The sequence below is a fragment of the Procambarus clarkii genome, chromosome 45, assembly GCF_040958095.1.
Source record: "Procambarus clarkii isolate CNS0578487 chromosome 45, FALCON_Pclarkii_2.0, whole genome shotgun sequence".
In the NCBI taxonomy this organism is placed as follows: Eukaryota; Metazoa; Arthropoda; class Malacostraca; order Decapoda; family Cambaridae; genus Procambarus; species Procambarus clarkii.
In genome coordinates this window covers 3,610,710-3,620,705 of record NC_091194.1, presented here as the reverse complement: position 1 = coordinate 3,620,705, position 9,996 = coordinate 3,610,710, and positions in this window count along the sequence as shown.

The following is a 9,996-nucleotide window of genomic DNA, read 5'->3' as shown; positions in this document are numbered from 1 at the left end:
TAAGTCTTGTGCTTAAGTTGGAGATGCAGGCAGGAGTAACAGGGAAGGTACTCCGGGGGATAAGGGAGTACCTAAGCAACAGAAGACAGTGAGTCACTGTGAGGGGTGAGGTCCCAGAGTGGTGAGACGTAACTAGTGGAATCCCACAAGTTCAGTCCTTGGACCTATCCTGTTTCAGATATATGTAAACGATCTTTCAGAGAGAATAGATTCGTTTCTATCAATGTTTGCTGATGATGCAAAAATTATGAAGAGGATTAAGGCAAAGGAAGATAACAGGAGGCTACACGATGATCTAGACACCCTGAAGGAGTTGTCCAACAAATGGCTACTAGAGTTTAACTGAAGTAAATGTAAAGTAATGGAGGTAGGTGGAGGGATCAGGAGGCCAGACACAAGGTACCAAATGGGAGACAAAGTCCTCCACGAAACGGGCAGAGAGAAGTATTTAGGAGTTGATATCACACCAAACCTGTCTCCTGAAACCCACATAAACGGGATATCATCAGCAGTGTATACGAGGCTGGCTAACATCAGAATTGCCTTTAGAAATTTGTATAAGGAATAATTTAGAACCTTATACACCACATACGTCAGACCAATCCTAGAGACTGCTGCTCCAGCGCGGAGCCCGTACCTCGTACAGCACAAGACAAAGCTGGAGAAGGTTGAGAGGTATGCCACTAGACTAGTCCCAGAACTAAGAGGCATGACTTACGAGGAAAGACTCAGTTACAGCCCCGCTCCTATGCCAGATAAGTCCACTACGGGCTCACCATTGCCCGTGCTACTTGCAACTTTTGTTCCGAGAAACTGAATCTAAAACAACAACAACAAGGAAACGCTGCGTGAATTGCTCCTCACGTCGCTGAAAGACAGAAGAGTTCGAGGAGACATGATCACCACATACAAAATTCTCAGGGGAATTGACAGGATAGATAAGGACATTATTTATCACCTGTGGTACTCGCACAAGGGGACACAGGTGGAAACTTAGTACCCACATGAGCCACAGAGACATTTGAAAGAACTTTTTCGGTTTCAGAGTAGTTAGTAAATGCATTACTATTCAGTTAGTAAACTGCACTACATTAGGCAGTGATGTGGTGGAGGAAGATTACACACACATTTTCAAATGTAAATATGATAGAGCCTAATAGACTCTGTACTGTACAATCTAAGGAATCTGTACACCAGTTGATTGACAGTTGAGAGGCGGGACCAACGAGCCGAAGTTCAACCCCTGCAAGCACAACTAGGTGAGTATAGACACACACACACTTGTATAAGCTATTTTAGTCCCCATAGTCCGTCCGCTACCAATTCACTGGGTGTTTCTCCAAGGTAAACAACCTCACGCTCTAGAACACCCAAAATACCACAATTCTTATCAACTTGGAGACTTAATTTTATAAACAAAAGCCCTTGCCTCACGTGAGCCCTTCGGGGTGAAATAGAGACATGGATCTTTATATTTAAAATAGCTACTACGAAGTTGGGAATTGTTTGGGTGAGCGGCGTGTGTTGGTGTTGCAAGAGACCAGCTCATGCCATCTATTGGCGGCGTGAGGAACCACTGGCCCGATAACCGGCCTCTTGCACCACGTCAAGTGTATGCATAATACAACTCCCCAGATCCGCCCAATTAATCTAATCAACGGAAAACACCAAAGCCAAAGAGAAGCCGATAACTGACAACAATCTGAAACCTTATTTCGTAGCGGGGGCGAGAGAGCGCTGCTCGTCATCCACGGCACTAGACGAGGTAATAATAATAATAATAGTGATGATAATAATAATTGTAGGTAAGGAGGCGAGGCTGCGTGATGTAAGGTGTGGTGGTGGTCAATGGTGGTGCTGGCTGGCCTTCCCTGTCACCACCACCAGCCTCATGCACCAACCCTTCCTTTAAGATTGTTGTTTAACATTCACTACCTGGAACCAAAAGCTCCAAGCAGCACGGGCTATGGTGAGCCCATAGTACGTTCTATACGCCAAACTTGCAGCCAATACATCAATCATACTAAGTTAACTCAGTTGTCTCATAATTCAAGACCATTGGTATTATTAGTATAACATACCAACAGATAACATTCTAAATGAAAAATGTACAATGTTAAGAGTATTCCTCAGTGCTCTAGTATTCCTTCACACGTTCCAACGACGAACGGTGCGTCCAGAAATAATTAATATTAGTTCCTCCCAACCTCCTCTTTCTGTATATATATCTGTCTATCAGAGACAATAACTGTCAGTCTGTATGTCCAAGGTTGGAGGCCAGATATTTAGGGCTTGTCTCACCCAACTTTCACACATGAAGCATGCGTGGTAGGGGAATGTCATAGGCCAATCCGGTCATGCACAGTGAAATGCTTTAAGAAATACTTGCATATATAAAGACACTCCCCCAATGCGATCTACATGGAGCCAATATTTTTCATGGAGTCTGAAATATTCCCTTTCCCATACAGCTTGCGGCTAGCCTCACTACATTTTGCCGAGTAATTTGTGGTTGTATGACAAGTCTAGTACGGTGATTATCGTCGACCCCCCCCCATGCCCCACCTTAAGAAGGACTGGCTCCTATTCTAAATCCCACTGACTCCAATGACGTATGAAATGTGAGTTTGATTGTCCACAGAGTGCTAAAATATGTTTCATGGCTGTTTTCGATGTTGAATTAGGAAAAAAGGAACAAGAGAGAGACAGAGAGAGAACACATAAAATTTTGAAAGGCTAACAGCTATCTTTTCAAACTTTTCACTGTGATTATTCTGCATTACTGGATAAACGTTTTTTTTTATCCTTCTTACATAAATATATGTGTGTGTGTGTGTATATAAACCACGAAGAAATTAACATACCACGAAGGAAGGATTAAGACAGTAATTTCCTTAAGTCCATTCGTATATAATAATACATCTTCAGAAGGACGGATTTACATTGACTGATGAAGGTTAAGCCACCCAAGAGGTGGCACTGGCGTCAATAGCCCGTAAATGGATATACAGTTTAGTGGGTGTGGATATATAGGCGGGAAAGAGGTGAGGTGAGCTACAATGTCTTCAATGAGATAATACGTTATTAGTGAGATAAATGTGTATCAGTATGATCATACTCATACTGATCATACAATGATTCATACATATCAATCATGATATATATTTATTTATTTACAATATACCTTCTTCTATATATATAAATAAATAAATAAATAAATGTACCAGAGTATTGAGTATGAGTATGATCCATTAGGGCCCAATGGATCTAAGTTATACAAATCACTGCTAATGTTCAAGTTACATAATTTTGTAATCTGTATTAAAGCATATTCAATAATGTTCCTATTTAAAATGCCTTCACAATTCGTTATTGAAGAAGCCATCTGCCAATCAATTTGGTGAGAACTTTCTGACAAATGAACAAACAAAGCATTAGACAGCTGGCCATGTTTTACAGAAAATTTATGTTGCGAAATTCTAAATTTCAAATCATGGATGTTTGCCCACCATAGAACCTACTACAGTCTTTACAAGGTATTTTGAAAATGACACAATTATCACTGCGGGGACTGTTTCTAACTAATAGTTTTCCAACAGTATTTTCGAATTAAACAATAAGTATACTGTATATCAAAAAGTTTCAAGGCCTTCACAATATTTTCGTACCCAGAAACATTTAGTAAACATAACACATTTTTTGGGGCGAATTATTCTCATTGCATATATTATTATAATATGTGCAATGTGCTTTGCTACGGCAAACTTCCAAAAAACTTAGTGGATAACAAAGCCTTAGACCAATAGAATCAATATTCCTAAACTCTTCATCTAGGAATTCTGGATTAACAACCCGAAGAGCTCTTAGATACATACACGAAAAATTGGTTGTTTCACATTTTATCTATGCCCTGAAAAATAATGAACATAAGATAAACTATTCATAGGCTTTCTGTAAACGCTAAACATTAGTGAAAAATCTTCCCTATGAATAAGTATATCTAAGAATGGCAAACATTTATCAATTTCAGTCTCTATAATAAATTTTATAGAGGTGACTTGATCATTAAATTTAGCTAAAATTCGTCTAAATTCACATTTGTAGGCCATATACACAAATTATCATCAACATATCTAAACAGAGAATGAATCCAAGGGTAATTTAAAGAAAAATAAAAATTCTCGAAAAATTCCATGTGCAAATTTGAAAGCAATGTTCCAATCACTCCTCATGTCAAGTTAATCAGTTCCGACGCTTGTTCTTTGTTTATTAATTTAAAGTTCCGGTTGATGATATTCTTAATTATCATGCTGATGAATTAATGAATCATACCTCTGCTTGCTGATATTATTATCAATCTCGTTATGATGTGTATAAAAGAATGTAAATTTAATTTAATTAATGAGTATTATTATAGACTTTTGGAATGGCAATGGGGAATCCTTTATATTCCAAAAGTCTGTAATAATACTCATTACTAAATTAAATTTAAATTCTTGTTTACACAACGAGATTGACAATAATATCAGCAAGCAGAGGTAATTGATGATTCATTAATTCATCAGCAAGGTAATCAAGAATATCATCAACCGGAACTTTAATAAACAAAGAACAAACGTCGAAACTGATTAACTTGACATCAGGACTGATTGGAACATTATTAAATGTGTTAACTAATTCAATAGAAGTGATCAAATGTGAAAATGAAATAGTTCCTAACAATGGGGGACAGGAGTTTGGCGAGCCATTTAGAAAGCTTGTAAGAAATGGATCCCAGAGAACTGATAATGCTAGTGCTACCCAATTCCCAAAAATATGTACCTATACCATACAACTTTACCATTGTAATCATTGATGTTATATTATATCATGTTATTCACATAGTTTGCTACATTATATCTTGTAATAATCCTCATATTATGCTAAAAATGTATCTGTGATAACCCTTAAATTTACTTTAATGTACCTACTGTTTTGTTCTGTCAAATTTCTTATATGTAATTTTTTTTATACTTTCTGACAATTCATTTTTATACCTTCTTACTCTGTATATTTATACTGTCTTGCAATGTACCTGTAATTTTTTTGTTAATTTTGCTAGAAATTACCTTCTTAAAATTATATGTTAGATTAAGGATCTATCTGAAACGCTATACGTGCTAGTGGCTGTACAAGAATGTCAAACTTCAAATCTCTGTACTCTAATAAACCCAATGTACCTTCTTGTATATAAATAAATAAATAATAGGCCTCATGGGATAGTAAGACTTATGCGTCTTGACAAGGCCATAGAAATATGGCAATAAAGAAGATGAGGGAGTAAATTGATTAAGAAGATCTTTATAGTTTCTTAAAACCTTCCTCAAGCTGCTGTTGAAGGACTTTATGATGTCATCAAGATCATTTCCCCCGAGTTTGATGTATGTTGAAGAATCTTGGAGGAGATCATTCATTTTGGAAATATATTCCTCCTTATTTAAAATAACAACAGTGCTTGATTTGTCAGCCTTTGTGATGTGCCTGGAGAGGTCGACTCTTAACTCCTGTAAGCCTCATCTGATGAACCTTTCAGGGAAATTGTTGGTTTGAGGCGTCAACAGTGAACCATAAACAATACCTTTAACCAAGTTGAAGTTTTACTGAGAGAGAATATTTTGTTTTCAAGCTAAACATCTATACATCTTGAAAAGTGTTTCAATATGTATTATTAAATACGAAAGTACTTGAGGAAATTCCTGTCTTAATCCTTCCTTCGTAGTTTGACTATCTATCTATCTATATATATATATATATATATATATATATATATATATATATATATATATATATATATATATATATATATATATATATGTATATATATATAGAGAGAGAGAGAGATTTCTGATGGAAATCTTTTATTGCTTAATAAAAAAGACCAATGCAATATCAGACATATTCTTGTATAGTACTTTTATTTAAAAAGCTTCACATAATGTTGCCAACACTTTATGTTCATCCTCATATCTTAAAGACAACAGAAGCAACTAAGTTGTTAAAACACTAAAATAAAGTTTAAAAATGTTCAAAATAAAATTACTGAAGGAACTATAAGTAACTAGAAAACACAGGACACTACAAACTGACAAACATTTATACCAATAAGACAGCAAATCTCTACATACCAATTGGTCAAAATATAAACTGACAGGCTAAAAATAATTACAATTATTTATTACAAAACAAACACAAACCCGAAGACATTGGGAGCTTTTACAAAACAAAAAAATAAATTGTCTATACAGTATACCTAGGTCATAAAAGTATTTGTGTGTACGTCTGATACCATACTACTTGTGTAAAGGAGGAAATGTATATGTTTATGTCTCAGAATGTTTGTGGTAATATGTTTATTGTTTGTGATGTGTGTCTATGTATGTATTAACACGATGTACTGAACGGGGTGAGAATAGCTTGAGCTACCTCATCCCTTTGTGTGTATTTTACCTCAATAAACTTATTTCAATTTCAATTTCAAACATAAAATAAATTATATCAAAACTGTAAACCACATTTAAAAGTTAATAGTCAAATATTTACACAAAAAACAGTAATTATACTAATTTCCATAAACAAGTAAACACAAGAGCCCATATAACACAATATAAATATAAGAAATTAAAAAGCACAAAAGCTAAACTGGAAAAGAAGGTGGACTAAAGAACTTGGTATAAATATAAGCTGTGTAAAGCTGCTCACACGAGATAGTTTTATTCAATAAGAACCAAAGCTTTTAATATAAAAAAACTCCATTATTCTTTGAACAGAGAAGCCACCATTACAAATATCCAGAATTTCCGAAGCAGATTATCTGAGAGCATGATCCTGTTGTGGAAAATAGTCTCTTATCTCAGCGATGGATGCCTTCAATAAAGACTTATCAGAACTGAACTGTTCTGGTCCGTTCTGAACAAATGAACTGCAAATAATTTTTTTAACAAATGGAATAGGCGTTCAAAGACTAAAAAAATGGCTTACGAACCAACCAACCAACCCCCTCCTGTTTGTTCCAACATTTTGAAGTTGCTGATGGAACTGCCCAAGTGTGCAGAGTGACAGCTGGAACACTTGTATGAACAAACCACAATGGAAGACAACTGAGTGGGAACATTGGCCCTGGACTGAACACCAGAACCAACGGTGCTCCAATTAGTAAAGATTAATCTAAACTCTGTCTGAGGACGACACTGTTGGAGCAGTTCTGAGTAACTGAGAGTTCTGAACAACTGAGAGTTCTGAGTAGCTGAGAGTTCTGAACAACTGAGAGTTCTGAACAACTGAGAGTTCTGAGTAGCTGAGAGTTCTGAGAAACTGAGAGTTCTGAACAACTGAGAGTTCTGAGTAGCTGAGAGTTCTGAGAAACTGAGAGTTCTGAACAACTGAGAGTTCTGAGTAGCTGAGAGTTCTGAGAAACTGAGAGTTCTAAGAAACTGAGAGTTCTGAGCAACTGAGAGTTCTGAGCAACTGAGAGTTCTGAGCAACTGAGAGTTCTGAGCAACTGAGAGTTCTGAGCAACTGAGAGTTCTGAACAACTGAGAGTTCTGAACAACTGAGAGTTCTGAGAAACTGAGAGTTCTGAGCAACTGAGAGTTCTGAGCAACTGAGAGTTCTGAGCAACTGAGAGTTCTGAGCAACTGAGAGTTCTGAGTAGCTGAGAGTTCTGAGAAACTGAGAGTTCTGAGCAACTGTGAGTTCTGAGCAACTGAGAGTTCTGAGCAACTGAGAGTTCTGAGCAACTGAGAGTTCTGAGCAACTGAGAGTTCTGAGAAACTGAGAGTTCTGAGTAGCTGAGAGTTCTGAGAAACTGAGAGTTCTGAGCAATTGTGAGTTCTGAGAAACTGAGAGTTCTGATAAACTGAGAGTTCTGAGCAACTGAGAGTTCTGAGCAATTGTGAGTTCTGAGAAACTGAGAGTTCTGAGCAACTGAGAGTTCTGAGTAGCTGAGAGTTCTGAGAGATATTAAACTCCCATAATATTGGAATGTAATACATCTGGGATCTATAAGATCCCAGATATATTACAAGATCTCACTGCAGAGATCTTAGAGCAGGACAAAAATTTGCCTGTAAAAAAAAAACTGTTAATGGCTGTTTGTCCCACAAGGAAACAATAAACATTAGTCGAGAAAAATCCCACCAAGAACTTAATTCGAAGATTGAAACTGTATCACATTGCAAATCGCCAAATAAACTTGGCGAAAAGCATAAGCGTTTTTCGCCAAGTTTTGAATTTAATTCCTCTTAAATTTTTTTACATCAAGCAAGGACAAAGAATTATTAAGCTCACATTCAGTAGTAAAATTATATTAGAATGTTGAGCATTTAAATAATCCTTAAACTTAACAATATGGGAGAGATTTTTATAAAAAAAATATATAGTTATCATTATATCTTTATAAAAAAAATCAGGTCTAAAATCAAGAAGATATATGATAAATTTTTAGGTGTCAGCACGCAGCCTCTCTACTTTATTATCTTAATTTATCTACTCTAAAATAACTCTATCTCTACCTTTCTCAGGTCTGGTAACACAAATCCTGCTACCGATAACACCTTACATACAATCAAATTGTTTCTTATCGGAAGGAGGGAACAATTACAATCTCAATTTAATACAATCATTAACGACATAATGTGTCACACTTGGGCCAATATTAACAACTTTGGTCCAGTCAAAATCTATATAACTTTACAATATAAAAAAAATTTAACAAATGGAATAGGCGTTCGAAGCCTAAAAAAATGGCTTTCGAACCAAAACCCAACCGAAGCAAAAGAAGATTCTTGTCAATGGGAGAAAGGATTCACTTACAAAAATTGAAGAAAACATTTTCCGGAGTCACAGAATTAAACACAGGTAAGCCCAAATGGTGAAGTTTCCTTAAATGCATTATGTGTGATTTCCTCCGAGGCTACGTGTCCCCCTTCTTCCAGCCAGAGATGGTACTCCCTTCTGTATATGCTATATATAATATGTATATATAAATATTATATAGTAGGAGGTGGTGTGGGGGATAGGAGAGGTCTGTGAGAAGGGAGGAGGAGGGGTGGGAGAGAGACAAGAACCGGGCACCGGTTCTGTTTGGAACGAGATACGTAACTTTCTCCGGTTCTTCCGGTTCTTCATTAGGCTAATGCATGGCACGACACGTAGGACAATATACACAGGAAAAAAGACACGTCATTGTCATTAGGGAAAAAGGCTTCCTTGTTGTGCTTCCGCAAATACCCGCATATGATCTACAGTCTCCCAATGATTATTATGCTGTTATGTCTCTTTTACCTGAGGGCCACCACCTCCAGTGGCTTCGACAGTAACAGGAATTTCGTCCTAGTTCCATATTAATTCGGCAGCTGTGTGTGTCATCATGATGGGTTATATTGTGTGCGATGGTATTCACATGAGAGAGATACTAATCCCTTCATTTTGTGCAGTGAACAAGCTATTTATAATTGCTATTATAAGGCTGTTGTTGTCTATCTTGCAGAGTTTTTCAAGTGTTTGAAGAGCAAACTGTGAATCACAGAGCATTACTCCACCTCCTGTGTTGTTTCGTGTACTAGTGACTAGTTGTAGTGCAACTAGTTCTGTTAGTGTACTGGTAGCTAGTTGTAGCGCCGCTAGTCCTGTTAGCGCACTGGTAGTTGTAGCGGTAGTAGTCCTGTTAGTGGACTAGTAGTACAGTTGTAGTCCTGTTAATAGCATAGTTGTAGTCTTGTTAGTGTACTGGCAGCTTGTTGTAAATGAGCTAGTTCTGTCTGCACAGAGTTCAGCCAGTTTAACCTGGCGCTGGTAGCCTGTGTGCAAGTATTATTCTGTAAAACCTACAGCCTGCTGCAGTCCGTCCTGTCCTTATACTTGCTGTGAGGATATTGAACAGTGTGTGCACCTGTAAGATCCACAGTGTTCTCTGTGACTCTATGTAACCTCTAGTCTTCAACTATTCTGCATTTGTTA